Raw genomic sequence first — 17,143 nt, 5'->3', positions numbered from 1 at the left:
GTGGTACCCCCATGAGCATCTGCAAGGATGCTACTTCTTTCAAACTTGGGTACATATCATCTCAATATCTCATCAAACCCCATTTAGTACAGATGCCCAGCAATGATAGAAAATTTTGCCGCGCACACCACTAACTCCTTATTTTGTTGGATGGTGTATCCCTCTGGGGTAGTGCCTATTGTTAAGAAGTGTATGATATCTTCAAAATGACCATCTCGGACATGCATTATAAATAGTTGCGCGTCAGGAAATCCTTCCTCCAAATTAGTGGGCTCTTCCCTTGTTTTGATGCATGACAGATGGTCTAGTCCCGTGTTAAGTCATCCAGGCTTCATAATAACTTCAAAATCATACTCCTGGAACAATAAAAGCCATCTGTATATTCTCCCCCCAACACAAGCATATTGACCAGGTATTTCAACACAGAGTGATCTGTATACATCTTAAAATGGCCACCTAGCAAGTAGTGCATAATCTTCTAGAGCGCGTATACCATGGCTAACCCTTCATGCTCGGTGGTGGAATAGTTATTTTTCACCTTGGATAACCTTCTGCTTGCAAATGCGATAGGATGGTCCAAGTCTCCTCTGCCAGCTTGTGTCAGTACTGCTCCGAGCGCTATACATGACGTGTTGACATGTACATGAAATTCCCTCTTCCAATCTGGGAAGACTAGAATCAGCGTGGTGACTATCTTTTCTTTCAATACATCCAAGATCTTCTTACAGTCCTTATTCTAGCAGAATGTGTCATCCTTCTTTAACAGCTTCTCCATAGGCACAGTGATTTGGGCATAGCCTTTGATGAACTTTCGGTAATTACTTATTTGTCCTAGGGTAGTGCACAACTGTTTCACACTCCTTGGCGCTTCCAAATTTAGTATCACCATGATCTTCATGGTATCTACCATCAGTCCCTGCCTGCAAACCACATGACCCAGCAAGGTCCCAAAAGGAACACAAAATAGGCACTTCTTTAGATTGAGTGCGATCTAGTATCTTTGACAAGTATCCAACATTAGTCGTACACTTACTACATGGTGCTTCACCAGCCCAAACACATTCCAATCATCAGAGTATACTTCTAGGAACTTATGAATAAACTCCTTGAATGCAACAATGACTATGCGCAAGAAAATCGCAGGCACATTCTTCAATCCAAACAACATTATAGTGTACTAAAAACACCCCCACTCAGTTGCGAAGGTCGTCTTGCTCCTATCCTCCAGCGCGATTTTGATCTGATGGTACCCAAAGAACCCATCAGTGAAGGAATATGCTTCCTGCCCACCTACATTGTCCAACACTTCATCCATGAATGGAATCGGAAAAGGATCATGTACGCAAGCGTCATTCAACTTTTTGAGATCCACTCATATCCTTATTTCATCCTTCTGCTTCTTCTCTTGTACCACCATTGGATTACCTAGTCAGATTCTTCCATAGGCTTAATGATGCATGCTGCAAGCATCTTATCTAGCTCTACGTAGACATTCTCCTTATACCTTGGATTGAGATGGTATGGTCTTTTCTTAACTGGCTTCGTGTCAAGCTTCAACGTGATCTTCATAAGACCTAGGTCCCCGATTATCCCTTTTAGATCCATAAACATGGTAGGGAATAAATCCTAGTATTCACAAAGAAATTCAGTGATCTTATCCACCGTCGCATCGTCCGAGTAATCTCCAATATTCGCAAATTTGGGCTCTGCCTCCATACCAATGTTTACCAGTTTCGTTTTCAGTGGCGTGGTTATATCCAGATTCTCAATATGCGGTCCTTCCACCTTGTAGTGACCTTCTATTTCAGGGATGTTAATCTTTTGTGGATCCTCATCCTCTTCTTCAGTGGTTACATTATAGAATTCTAGCATGTGACTTAGCTGAGTAGCCAACTTAGGCTAAATCAAGTCCAAAGGATCCTGCGGTATCTTAAAGATTGTTTCTTTTACTTCTTGTAGTGCCTCGTCGATATACTCAAACCCATCTTCAAAGCTGAATGTCATTATGAATCCTTCGTGAAAAATATCCCATTCACCTATACCATGGAAGAGATCTGTTTCTACGTACCAGTTCATTGACATGACATCCAGGGTGTGACAAAACAAGTGCACCCATTCAGGTTGGGGCTTCTCTCCATAAGCCTGAGCCCATTTGGCTAAATGTGCACGCGGGTCATCTTACCCATCATACTTGTCCGTTATTCATATCTTTGGCTTCCCAAAGCATGTTCTCATCATCCTCCTACATTTGTGCCAATCATCAAATCTTCCCTTATGCGTACCCCACCATCTTGCAAGCATAGCGCGCAATACCTAGTCCAATTCCTGGAAGTGCTGATTTTCTGGTACCTCCCTCTCAAATGCATCCAAAAAGATATATGCATCATTCAAGCCATCATAAGTGAGCATATTTCTTACCTCTGATGACATACAACGCAGCGATTGGGTCATCATGTTACAACTCAGTGTACTTACTTCATGTAACTGATTCTTCCAGTGCTCTAATTCTTCATCAGAGTTCAAGGTGCATGAAATCTCGTGATCCCATGTAATTCATCCATCCGCTGTTAGATTCACTCAATCTTTGTCTTGCACTGTTATCTTATAGATGTAGTCCAGATCATCATCGCTCTCATAATCACGGACTGGTTCAGTATAGTGTGATCCTTAAGCAAGATCTAGATGTACTATTACGTGGAGCGTTTTCTTCTCGAATATCATCTTCCGCTTCTTTAGGTTGATTACCTCGTTCATATCAGTAGCCCAATGAATGCCAAGGAGTGTAGGATAGGGGTTGATGTCATCCACAATTTCTATTATTTCAAAGTCAGCCAGCGCACTCACACCTTCAATATCTACAGTCACCCCTTGCAGCCCCCCCATGGGGATGATATTCTGTTGATTTGCCATCCTCAGCTAAATCAGAGACCACTGTAGCATGGGTCTTCCCATCCGTTCCCAAGTCTGTTTCGATAGGATGTTTGCATTTGACTCGAGGTCCAAAATAACCTGATCCATTTCATACTCTCCTATCTTCGTGGTCAATCTCGTTTCTCGTCTTGTCCTTGTTTTATGCTTATCAATATTTCATACTACGCACAACTCACCTGGAGTGTTTCCGACGCATCTATTTATAAGCTCCTTTAGCCCCTTCATAGCCTTTCTATCACGCAGTAACTTCATGCAGGTCTCCAGGAAGGTTGTAAGCATAGAGGGGTCCATCTCCTGATTAGGCTTATTCTTGCTTCCTGAGGTGGAGGCCTCAGTGAAGCTCTTCTTTGCTTCCATGAATGTCTCATGTGCACACTCCAAATCAAACTCAACCTGCTTTGCTGGAGCTTTGCGAACCCACGTGTTGTCTTCAAGCTATTTCCCCTTGTCATCTCTAGTTGTGATTCCACTACGGAGCACTATATTCACATTTGGATCCTCTTCGGATAGCTCAAAACTCATCATTTGCAGGTTCTAAGTTGGCTGAGGTGGTAACACCCCTTTGTCACATATCCTTGCTATCAGCGTGGGACAATCTTTTGTTTCATGATCAAACAGAGTACAGTACTTGCACGGCAGACGTGTTGGGTTAGTGCAATCATGAGCATAATGTCTCAGTCCTCCACAATTGTAGTAGATCAGCTTCCCCCGACCTCTACTAGGTCCTCCTCCGCCTCGACCTCGTATGCACCCCTGAAAACCTATCCGCCCCATCCCTGTGCTCTAGTCAAGGGGCTGCATTTCTGCCTGAACCCTATAGGCGGGAGCTCTATCCATCATTATTTCATAGCTTCTCCAATTACGCTCATCATGCCCTACCGACCTATAGAAGTTGCAGAACAGTTTTTGCTGTGTCTGTACAAACTTTTGCAGCAAATGACAGTCATCCATGGCTTGTTTTCCTACTACCTAATATATAGTGCAGCACAATGAAGGCCCCGCGCTTGGTCCTACCTGAGCTTCTGGCCTCAAAGGCATCGATCCTCCTCCTGCAATATAGTTTGCAAAGACCAGGAAATGGTCTTTGTCATGCCCCTGACCCTTGCATTTCAGGCACCATACCTCTTCACGCACCTCTAGTCGAATTGTTCTGTCCTGCTTCAATCTTTGCATCTCAAGGAAAAGATTTTTCAACTGCGCGTGGATCTACTGAACCCCTAGATTTGGATCTTGCATCAGTGTTTCATGCAGTCTCATTGCAATCTCCAAGGCCTCTGCCTGAGTCGTTATCTTCTGTTGTGACAACATAACCCTTAAGTGTGGCAGGATCAAAGCCACAAACCATTCGTGATGCTCTCTGTCTATTAAGTTCATGCTAGCTTCGGAAATTTTACACTTCAACCTCCGATCGAGTTCCCAAGGTGTCTCACCTAGTTGCATCACGATTTCCTTGAACCCCACAATCAACTGTGCCTCAGATTTAGGCCTACTGAATTCTTTATTCAGTGTTTTCTGGATGTCTTCCACTCCAGCATTCGGGTTATCATTAGAGTACTTGATATACCAGGTTATCGCACGATCCTGTAGCGCACTAACCAGTGTTGCCTCCTTCATGTGATCATATCTAATGCCCTGAACTCCCCATACAACTTTCATGACAAACTAGAACTGGTTCGGGTCCTCATTTCCCAAGCCTTTAAACAAAGGTAGCTTTACTAAATTTTCCATACTAAACTACGGTGGAGGTGGAGGTGGTACGGGTGAAGTCGTAGGCGATGGTGGTGAAGTTGGGGGAGATGTGGGTGGAGGGTGCAGTCATGGGAATCCTTGTCTTATTAACTGAATAGCACTTCGCGGAGAAACCTGTGCTATTCCCTCTTCATCACTTCGTGGAGGTGAAATCAATGGACTATATTCAGGACCCTTTCTTCCTTTGTTTCTATAAGTTTTTTCGCTTCGCGTAGCCCCAAACATCAAGGTAGATGCATAACCTGTTTTTCGCACAATAACATTTTAATCCAAGTATTCAAAGATTTCAAGTACTTACCTCGTGGACCTTCGAAAAAATGTTGCTCTGCTTCGTTCTAGCTGACTGAGGTGTCGACCGCGAATTTAGTTACAAATCCTCCTATGACGCGATCGAACCAATGATCAACAGTGCGAGCGATCTTATCCTCAAATCCTTCCAATTTTTGTCCTAGCTCCAGGGTCCAAACAATAGGACCGTCAAGTTTCCACCTTCCTTGGCTATCTGCTAGCTTCATGATCCACTTGTATAGCTCAACTGGAAAGGAACAGAAAAAGATCTCGTGTATCTCTGTATATAGGTACCTATCCAGCCACTGTTCCTTTGTCAGTCATGGGCTTCTGTTCTCTTGTGTCGTGAATTCGTGGATCTTCCTATCCAACCACTCTCTGATCTCTTTCTTAGTTGGATTCCAATGATACGACATCACACATCTCTTATGCATATTCTAGTCACGGCAACGGAACCATTTGTTGGCTTGTTAGGGCCTAACCCAGGTTCAATGTTAATTAGCCAAGCAAATCCCTACACTACTGGCCCTTTCGACATCAGTCCACAGAGTGCAGACTGAAGTCTCATCCAAAGCAGTATGGGGGGATGCTGGAACCAAGTTTCCGCACCCTAAGATGGTTGTGATGTCAGTTAATTCCTTCTATTCCTACTTTCGTGCAGGTCATTAAGTTGTAGGGCTCTGTCAGCCTAGCCCCTTATTCCTCCCTTTGATACCTCCGCGAAAGGGTACAACAAACCTTTGCACAACCCTAACCTCTGATTCAGATACTTTCACACTGCTAAGGCAACGTATTGCACAGATTGTCAAGTTATATTAAGAATATTACTTATCTTATTAGATAATCACAGTTAGCACTGCGTAAATAGATATCCTTATTTGCATTCAGTTATCCAACATAATTAAATACATTTGCGCATCACAGAAGAATTATAAATTAAATTCATACACAACATGACAAGATGCATTAATTGGAACAAAGACACAGAATTTGCAGAATAACTCTCTTTATTGATATCTTCAAGTGATTACAGACTCTATCCGCCCTGAGCACACAGCTATAGGGGTCCGCTCACTCAGCTGCAGACTTCCACCATAGGCCTTTGCGCACTCAGCTGTAGAGCCTCTACCTACGCTAAGACCCGAAACTTAGACTTCTTACTTCAGAGCTATGACTAGCTTTGCCACTATTGAACTACTTAGAGCTTACTTACTTAGGTTTTTTTTATACAATCCCATGGTCCACGGACCATGGGTAGATCTTTTACAACCGACTTTCTTTTCCAAAAATAAGGGTGGATACCTCTTTATGACTCATGACACCTTCGTGCTTCGCGACCAAAAAATGCAGAGTCTTTACAAGTTTAGTACAAAATTCGACCCAAAATATGGGCTTTTATCCCCAAAACTGTCCTTGGGGGATCCTATTCCAAACACTTTTGAAAGTGAAAACCTTTAAAAATTTACGATATTGTTAAAAGTTTTGATAGCGTGACTAACTAAAACCTATTTTAGCATATGAGCCCCTCCAATAATAAAATAATGGGCAATCATTAATCAACATCACAAGCCGACCTTATAGCCAATGTAAAAACAAGATAAATCTCCAATAAGGCGTTCGAAATGTTGACATCAAGCTTCCTGTAGGAATTTACAGGGTAAGTTCCTCAGAAAGAATACCAAGAGGACACCGCTCACAACCAGATCTCAAATCAATACACCAGTATTTTTGACGTGGTTAAAACCCTCAGAGTGCAAGGAGGGAAACAGTCCACGGCCTGTCCCAACGTGGGTACAGACAATTTATTAATCAAAGAATGAAAATTTACATAAGCTTCTCTCATGCACGGATTACCCGAACAATGACCCTCCATGCGCTTTAAATAGAACTCATGGACCAATCGGGTGTCAAGCCACGGATCAAGTGTCGGTAATACCGAGGTGAGAGTGAACCGTCGGATCACTACATATCGTGACCGTCGGATTGTAAGTTACAAAATGTACAACGGTAAAGAAACACACTTTACCTAACTCTAACCTAACTCTATACTAGACCAAGTTGAACTTAACTATATCCTATGTGTCGGAATATCCTAACATCCCCCCTTAAGAACAACTTGGGATAGGATTGAAGGATTTACAAATATGACACAATAGGAGAAGGAAGGAGGCACTAGAGCCTATCCCCCCTTAGTGACAACTTCCTGAACTCCAAGCATATATCGAAGTTTAGTGAACTTCGCCTCTGTGAGAGCCTTTGTGAAGATGTCTGCAACCTGATCATCTGTTGGACAATATTGCACTTCAAGAACATGGTCATGAATGAGCTTTCTGATGAAGTGCATGTGTAGTTCAATGTGTTTGCTGCGCTGATGCTGGACTGGATCTTTGCATAGCTGAATGGCACTTTGATTATCACACCAAAGTGTGGTTGGATGCTGCTGCTCAAAGCCAAACTCTGATAGGATCTGACGAAGCCACAAGGCTTCCTTACTAGCTTCCACGGCACCACGATACTCTGCTTCTGCTGATGAAAGAGAAATGGCAGCCTGTTTCTTACAAGCCCATGTAATAGGTCCTGAACCAAGAGTGAAGACATAACCGGCAGTAGACTTCCGATCATCAAGGTCACCAGCCCAATCAGAATCAGTGAAACCAACTAACAGAGGAGCTGCTTTGGCACTGTAATGAATCCCAAACTGTACTGTACCTCGAACATAACGAAGTATTCTTTTAGCTGCTTTCCAATGACTTTCACGGGGGTTTTGCATAAAACGAGCAACAAGGCCAACAGCAAAGGAGAGATCAGGACGAGTATGGGTTAAATACAAGAGTTTTCCGACAAGTTGACGGTATAAGGTAGCATCAACTTCAGGAGAAGTACAAGAGACTGAAAGTTTGACTCCAGACTGAAAGGGAGAAGTGGCTGGCTTACAGTCTTCCATGTGAAAATGACGAAGAATATCACAAGCATACTTGGACTGGGAAAGGAAAATACCCTCTTGGGATTGCAAGACTTGAAGACCGAGAAAATAGTGTAAGTGTCCTAAGTCTGTCATTTCAAATTTCTTTTTAAGGCTGGACTTCACATGGTTTATAAGGTTGGGATCACTACCAGTAAGAATAAGATCATCAACATAAAGAACAAGGATGATGAGAGAGTTGCCCACTTTCTTGGTGTAGACAGTATTGTCAGAATGACACCTAGAAAAGCCAGATTCTAAAAGAAAGCTATCCATTTTGGCATACCAAGCTCGAGGAGCTTGCTTGAGGCCATAAAGGGATTTCTTAAGTCGACAAACGAGGCTGGAGTCTGTTTGTATGAAGCCAATGGGTTGTTCCATATAGATTTCTTCCTGCAAGTCACCATGCAAGAAGGCAGATTTAACATCCATTTGATGGACTTCCCATTTTAAAGAGGCAGCAAGGGAAAGAACAAGGCGGATAGAGTTCATTTTGGCAACTGGAGAGAAGGTTTCAGTGTAGTCAATGCCTTCAACCTGTGAAAAGCCCTTAGCAACTAGACGAGCTTTATGTTTATCAACTTTCCCATCTGGTCCATACTTGGTTCTGTAAACCCATTTGCATCTAACAAGTTTGCGTCCCTTTGGTAGAGGAACAAGATCCCATGTATCATTTGTCATCAATGAATGATATTCTTCATTCATAGCTGTTTCCCAATGTGGATGGCCTGAAGCTTCTGCAAAAGTGTCAGGATCATGATTTACTGGAGCTTGAGCCAGTAAAGAAGAGGCTCTTTCAAACTGAGAACGTGTACGTCGCTGATCTGTAGGATCACCGGCAAGATCACCTGCTGCATCCCGAGTAGTACGGACCCATCTTGGAAGTTGAGGATCCTGAGAAGGTGGGGAAGGATTATCATCCTCGCTTTCATCATCAGAAGAAGAAATGTTTTCAAAGATAGAAGAGATAGGAAGAGGTGGCACATCCGCCGGACTAGGCTCGCAGGCCGATTTATTTTCATCAAATTTTACATCTCTTCTAATGATAACATTTTTGGACTTAAATGGAATAAGTCTATAGCCTTTTACATCTTCAGAATATCCAACAAAAGTACATTTCTCACTCTTAGGTTCTAAGGCTTTATGCTTTTCATCTGGAATATGGGCCCATGCTTCACTTCCAAACACACGAAAGTGACTTACATCTGGTTTAATGGAACTCCAGGCTTCTTCTGGAGTGATATTCTCTAGAACCTTAGTAGGAGTGCGATTGATTATATAATTTGCACAATTAATTGCTTCGGCCCAAAAACTAAGACTGAGTCCTTTAGATTGCAGCATACAATTAGCCATTTCCTTTAAGGTGCGATTTTTCCTTTCAGCTACACCATTTTGTTGTGGAGTGTATGGAACAGTATGTTGCATTTGAATTCCATTTTCGGTGCAAAAGTTGATGAATGCATTTTTAACATATTCTCCACCATTATCAGTTCTTAGCTTAAGAATTTGATGTCCAGATTGTTTTTCAACGAATGCTTTGAAGGCCAAAAAGGTGGTAAATACTTCGCTCTTGAGTTTTAAGAAGTATACCCAAGTGCGTCTGGAGAAATCATCAATGAAAGTTAAGAAGTACTTGCAGCCAGAGAATGAAGCAACAGGAAGAGGACCACATAAATCACTGTGCACAAGCTGTAAAGGGGCTGAGGCGTGCCAAGAGGCACGTTTGTCAAAACTGTCCCGATGATGTTTTCCGAGTACACATCCGGAACAAACACCATCTTTGCAAGATACCATAGGAAGACCTGTCACCATGTTTTCTTTACATAGATGCTGAAGGGAGCGATAGTTTAAGTGACCATACCGCTCATGCCAAAGTTTGCTCACTTCATCATTATGAGCAACAAATACTGAGGGAAGATGGGATGACCCAAAGTTGTGAAACTTATACAACCTTTTGGAATCATCAGCAAGACCAGTAGCTAGAATCTGTTTAGGATCTTTTAGATCCTTGATTACAACATCATGAGGTGAAAATTCAACAATTTTACCTTCACCTGAATGAGTTATCTGATAGACAGATAGAAGGTTGCAGGATAAGTTTGGAACACATAATACATCATTGAACTGACCATTGTCTAGATGAACAGTTCCAGTCCCTACAACATTAAGAGATCTATCATCACCAACATATATATTTTTGGTGTTACAATCATTTAAAGAAGAAAACATGGCTTGGTTTTTGGCCATGTGACAAGAGGCTCCAGAATCAATGAGCCACTCATGAGAATGAGAAGAAGAAGAAGATACATTTAATGCATAACCAGACTGAGATGATTGACGATGACATGCAGAAAATGCCGTTCCGGAAGTTGAAGTTGAAGTAGGCTCCAGATGGATGTTATGTTTCTTCATTGCGGCTTCCAAGGCTTCCATCTTCTTAAAGCATTTAGATTCTAAGTGGCCATCTCGATTACAAAAGTTACAATGTCTGTCAGTCTTCTTCCATTTGTTTTTATTGGTCTTGTCATATTGCTGAAATGATCTTTCATCTTGAGGCTGAGTTGGTTTAGGACCATTCCTTTGAGGATAAGACTTCTTAGGATTCTTTGAATTTGGTTGCTGCTGGGCGGCTAACGCTTTCGAGGAAGAGTTTCCAAGATTAAGAAGACCAAGGTGTAAGAGTTTTTCTTGTTCTCTTATTAAGGAATCACAAAAGGAGTCAAAGGAAGGGGGCTTGTAGTCTTTGCCTTGACAAATGAAAGCTTCCCTGGTAGAATGGAAAGTGGAAACAAATACAGAGTAGGCTGGTCCCAACTTAGTAAGGATGGAATAAATAAGGTTACCATCTTCTTTCTTAACTTTAACACCTTCCAAGAGATATCTAAGGGTCTTGAATTTGGACAAGAAATCTTCAATGCAAGAAAAATTATTAGGATCCAAAGTAAGCAACTCATTCTCAAGTTGATGGGCTCTAATTTCATTTTTAATCCCAAAAACTTTAGCAAGTTTTTCTAATGCTTCATGAGGAGTTTCAATTTCTGCAATGTGGAATCTAAGATCAGGAGAAACAGACATTCCTATCAAACCACGTGCTTGATCTTGGCGATTTTCCCATTTTTCGGCCTTGTCTTCATCTTTGGGTTTCTTCTCTTGGTCTGTGGCTATTCTGAAGAGACCTTTACTTCTAAGTAAATCTCCCATGTAGGCTACCCATTGGAAGTAGTTAGTGCTGTCAAGAATGACTTGGCATGGACTTTCCATTTTTTGAAAAACAACTGAAGCTGAAGATGCTGAAAGTAAGTGGTCCAATGGATAGATCTCGAAAAAATAGGCGGTTTTAAAAAAAACGGCTCTGAGAAAGGCTTCCGGATGAAGAAGTTATGGCTTTTTGAAAAAAAAAATGTTGACGTTGCCGGCAAAGTGCGCGAATGTGCGGGAATGAAAAAATCCGCCCCCACAAAATGGAGACTTGAACCCAAGACCTCTACTCTCTTAAAAGGTCTTTGAACCAATTGATCTATACAAAATATTTGAGAGAGAGAGAGAGAGAGAGAGAGAGAGAGAGGGGGGGGGGGGGGGGCCTCGATTTGCGTGCTTGCCTTGGGAAGACTCTTTTCCCCTACAAAACACAAAACACAAAACCCAACACGAATATCCAAAGAAAAACGAACCTTACGGCTCGAAGTTAGCTTTAGCCAAAAAACTAGAAATTTTAAAAAAAAATCTCAAAGTTAGCTTTTAGCCGAAAAACTAAATATTTTTCTCAATGTTTCTGATTTTCCGAGATCACACTAAGGTGCAGGGAAAAGAGCATACGCATGAGAAAAATCCTTTCTTTCTGTTTCTGATTTGCCCAGATCGCACAGAGTCGCAGGGCAAAGAGCATACGCAGAAATGAAAGGTATAGATCCGGAAAAAAAAAGGCTAAATAAACTGAAACCGAAATAAGCAGAGAGAAAATGACAGTAAACTGCAAAAAAAAAACACTGTATACCTCCCGATCTGAAAAATGACGCAGCTAGGGCTACCGGAAACCTTTTCGCGTGAAACGAAAGGGGTTCCTCACTGAAACAGATGCTCCGAACGCAACAGAGCAGTCCTCTCGGCCCGAAAGCAGTCAGAAACAGCAGATCTAGGAAACGACAGCCGCATGCAGTTCTACCGGCTTCAGATTTGGATCACCAACGGACGCGGCCCTCAAATAGCTCTGATACCATGTAGGAATTTACAGGGTAAGTTCCTCAGAAAGAATACCAAGAGGACACCGCTCACAACCAGATCTCAAATCAATACACCAGTATTTTTGACGTGGTTAAAACCCTCAGAGTGCAAGGAGGGAAACAGTCCACGGCCTGTCCCAACGTGGGTACAGACAATTTATTAATCAAAGAATGAAAATTTACATAAGCTTCTCTCATGCACGGATTACCCGAACAATGACCCTCCATGCGCTTTAAATAGAACTCATGGACCAATCGGGTGTCAAGCCACGGATCAAGTGTCGGTAATACCGAGGTGAGAGTGAACCGTCGGATCACTACATATCGTGACCGTCGGATTGTAAGTTACAAAATGTACAACGGTAAAGAAACACACTTTACCTAACTCTAACCTAACTCTATACTAGACCAAGTTGAACTTAACTATATCCTATGTGTCGGAATATCCTAACACTTCCGTAGGCCCTTCTAGGGAATGTGTTAATCTCCCCTATTTTGATTTTTGGTAGCATTAGATATGCTCTTAACCTAAAAATTCACAGGGAGGCTAGGACAGATGTGTTCCACAATACCCATAAATCGTTTGGGGAAATTCCACCCGGAGATTGTGTTATTAAAATAATTAATTATTTTTAATGGGTGCCTAAGTCTGAACTTGGAAAATTAAAATAATTAAAGGGTATTAATAAATTTAAGGGCAAAACTTTTAGAAGAAGACGAGGATCACGCCAAAACGATCTAAGCCATTGATTAGAATCTAATATGGGTTGTTGGTTCTCAACGAGAAGATTATAAGAGGAGGTGCTGATAAGAATTAACAAAGCATTTCATCGCAAAACCAAAGGCGTACGGGCCCTTTTCCCTCTCCTCTAGCATGACACGTGGTGGTATATGATTGGATTTGATAAGGACACATGGCAGCATGTTATTGACTCTGATAAGGACACATGGTAACATCTGGTTGGCTTCAATAAGGGATAAGTGTCAGCCGACATCAACATGACATAGCGGTACGGAAGGACACGTGGTAGGCAGTTTTGGCATTTTGAGGGGGACTAATGGGCCATAACCAGCTGACACGTGTCACCGCTAAGGAGTCGCCATGTGGCAGTGATGATGTCATATCAGAAGTCGGAAATCGGAGGATTGAGGATATTGGAACTTTATAACAGTTGGTTATTGAAAACGTTTCGATAAAGGGGCTTTGATGTGTTGGCACTTGGTCGAGGAAACTAATAGAGCCAAGGGCGTAGAGTGAGGCTTAACACCTAAGTGTTATGGAGCATATCAAAGGTTGGAGATTTCATAACTCTTCTTTATATGAATTTTGGAGAAAGTTGCGATATTTGAAGCATCCGATGTTGTTGGCTCTTAGTCGTGGAGACTAGAAAACCAAAGGCGTAGAGCAATAACACGAGGAGAAAAGTCCCCGGTAGGATGCTAAAGGACTTAGCACCTAAGTGCTATACCGACGATCATAAGAAGCGGTCCTATGGTGGAGATGCGATAAGGATCTAAGCAAAAGGGGCTAAAGGCCAATTAGAATATTCTAATATCGTAACATATTCTTAATAGAGTTACGAGTTGTTTGGGCTTTGAAATTTCATTGTTGAATGAGTCGGTAGCTGAAGAGAAAATGAGGGCAGAGGAGTTGGTTGTTGGAATAAATGGTGACTATCAAAGACCAGAAGAAAACTTTGAGACAAGGAAACAAGGACTATGATCCACAGAGAAACCAATGCTGAAGTACTATGAACCATGAATAAGCATGTAGAGCCTCAGTGAAAAGAAAGTTTCACACAGAAAGGACTGTTCCTGGTTGGATTGTGAAGGTAGATTGAGAATTCATTCTTAGTGTGGAGAAACTATCAAAGTGCTCATTCTCATTGTTAATCCAGTGGCAGTGACCAAGTCATACATGAAAACAGAATGGAAGAACCATGTTGTGGTACACTCGCGTAGTGTGTTAGAAGGACATAGTGGCAACATTAATCATGGGGTGGTAGAGGAACAAAACCTAGAAGCTCATATGAGCAATGTGGGGGAAAGAAGCATAGTTGTAAGTGAGGTAATTGGAAGAGATCTAAGAGAGTGCACTATTGTGTAAGGCTGAGAGAGAGTGAGTTCTGCAGAGAAAGACTAAGAGTGACTATGGAGAGGTAAGAGACCCCAAGAGCAGCATTGCTATGTGAAAGGTGGAAGTTTCCTGTGCACTGTATGTTAGGCCATAGTTTCCAATGCTATATGAAAAGGGTCGAAGGTTCCTATGCAACAAAAGAAGGCCGAGAGTTGTATGTGTGATGTGGAGAGAAAGAGGTCGAGAGCTGAGTGCATGTTGATGAAGGGCAAAGATAGATCTACCTGGACTGCGATGAGTGACAACATGGACTATGACGAGGCAGAGTGAGCAGATAAAACAAAGTTGTTGTCAGGTAGAGTGGCTACCATATTACAGAGAACATTCAGGTCCTATTTGAGTGTGGGTTGGTGCCTGCATACAGAAAGTTGGTGCTTCCATCTCCAGTGGGTGCTTGAGAAAGCTTGGGGGTTGGTGCCTCCTACAAGTTGGCTTACAAAAATCCAAGGAGTTGCAAGTTGGTTCTTGCAAAAAATTCGTGAGGTCGGTGACTCACATGGTGCTTCTAGTAAGCTAGACAGGTGTTTACAAAAATAGGGAGTTGGTGCTTCCTACTAGTGGGTGCTAGCAAACAATCAAAGGGAGTTGTTTCTTCCTGTGAGTTGGTGCTCACAAAACATATTAATGTAATAGAGTAGGTTCTCTTATTTTACATCAATAACAACAACAAGCTTGGTGGTTTTTTCCTGAAAGGGTTTCCATGTAAAACATTGTGTCTCATGTGTATGATACTCATGGTGTGTATGCTTGTATGTTAATTTCATATTGTTGTCATATTACATTCTGTTGCTAATTATATGGATGGGTTTCAAGCTTGAATAAGAAAAGTAAATAGGCTTAAAAGTTTAAAATTAACCTTAATATTGATTCACCCCCCCCTCAATATAATTATCATTGTTTCCAAGATTTATTTTCTAAGGTATTGCAATTTAAAATAACAAAAAAACTATAAAATTGTATGTAGTGTATACATGGAGAAAACGATAAGTACCAATTCCTTTTTAAATAAATGTATGAAATTAAATAGTGTAGATTTGTTTAATTAATTAGAACCATATTAGATTAATTGATATATAATTATTCAACTATTTACAATTGGAGTTATTAAATTAATTAATATCAAATTATTCAACTAATTAGAATAGGATTAACATAATTGAATAAAATAATTTAAACTAAAATAATACTTTCATTGGTAGATTTAAGAAGGCTATGAGAAGAGTTGAAAGAAAACTAAGATCCCAAGGCCCTCAGACTCACTATGGTAAGGTATACCTCCCTTACATCGAGGGAGTTACTAAAAATATTACAAGGATTTTGGATATGAAATATCTTACAACTCATTTCAAAACAACATGAACAATTAAGCAAAGGATGAAATCTGCTACGGAAAATATTTATCATCACCAACTTAAAGGAGTTTACAAGATTAATTTCCCTTGTGGTAAAAGTTATATTGGGGAGACATGATGTTCCTTGCAAAGAAGATTGAAGGAGCAAGAAGCTAACATTAGAAATGAACAATCACACACCTCAACCCTTGTAGAGCATTCCTTGAAAACTAAACATCATATTTGCCTAGAAAATGCTAGAATCGTCACTAGAGAAGACCACTATGAAAAGAGGAAAATTAGGGTAGCTTTGGAAATTAAGAAACATCTGCATAATCTGAACAAAGATGGTGATATCAAGATTAGTAACAATTGGTTTTCTCTAATTCAGCGGATTAGTTCTTTTAATTATTCTTCCTTTCAGACATAACTCTCTTTCGCCAACTTGAATTCTAATGGTACTCATTTAATTAATTTTAATTTTAATATTATTTTTTCTTAATACTATTAATTTACCTTAATGCTAATAAATAATTTTATTTATTATAATTAATATACCTTTATCATAATTATAATATATTATTCTTTATTCTTATTATTAATTAAATTAATATGTTAATTATCCATATATCTTATATATTAATAAGCAACATTATAATTAGTATACCTTTTCATAACTATAATATACTATATTATTTTAATTTATTATTTTTTATTCTTATTAATAATCATTATTATATAATATATCTTCTTGTTATTAACTCTAATTATATTTAAATTAATAGATATTATAAAAATATACTCTTATTTGTATTTTATATATATATATATATAATATTAGGTTTTCACACATATATATATATATATATATATATATATATATAATATTTATTTTATTATTATTAGGTTTTGTTACCCAGATTTTTAGGTTTTATTGATTTCTTTCTTTTTTTGTTGTTTATTCTTCTATCTTTCTCATATTTCTTCAACTCTTGTCTTGAAGATGAATCCTCTTGTAAATTCAAAACATCGATAACTCTCAAGTATTGGAAAATCTGAATTCTCTATCTATAAATGCTTTCATTTTTTAAAATATTTTGTAAAAAAATCAATTTTCCAACTTTCCATGGTTAGCCTCACTCTAATGTGTTTAAAACAATTAAAAGTCCAAAATAATTAAATTAATTAAAAAAAAAAAAAATGGATTTAATCCTACCTTTCTACCTTTCTAGATTGAGTTTGTCCTTCATAATTAAGATTCAGGTTAGGCCTAGTTGGTTGAGATATTCTCTCCAACTTGTTAGGCTAGTAGATTAGTTTTTAGTTGAGAGATTTGCTTGACCATAGTGTCCAAGATAGATGCACTATCTTGAGATAAATTCTCCTCATGTATTTATATGTATCATAAATATTATTTTAATAATAAAAACGTGAGGAATACATCAAGGCAGATTTTTCCACCCTGTCTTATTTTTATGTCTTTGATATTTTAATGTATGTGTATTGTAAATCCTTCATTGTGGTA

The sequence above is a fragment of the Pinus tabuliformis genome, chromosome Q (genome assembly GCF_031772625.1).
Source record: "Pinus tabuliformis cultivar Carrire ecotype Pingquan chromosome Q, CPIR1, whole genome shotgun sequence".
Lineage (NCBI taxonomy): Eukaryota > Viridiplantae > Streptophyta > Pinopsida > Pinales > Pinaceae > Pinus > Pinus tabuliformis.
The sequence above is the reverse complement of the archived record's forward strand: the minus strand, read 5'-3'. Positions refer to the sequence as shown.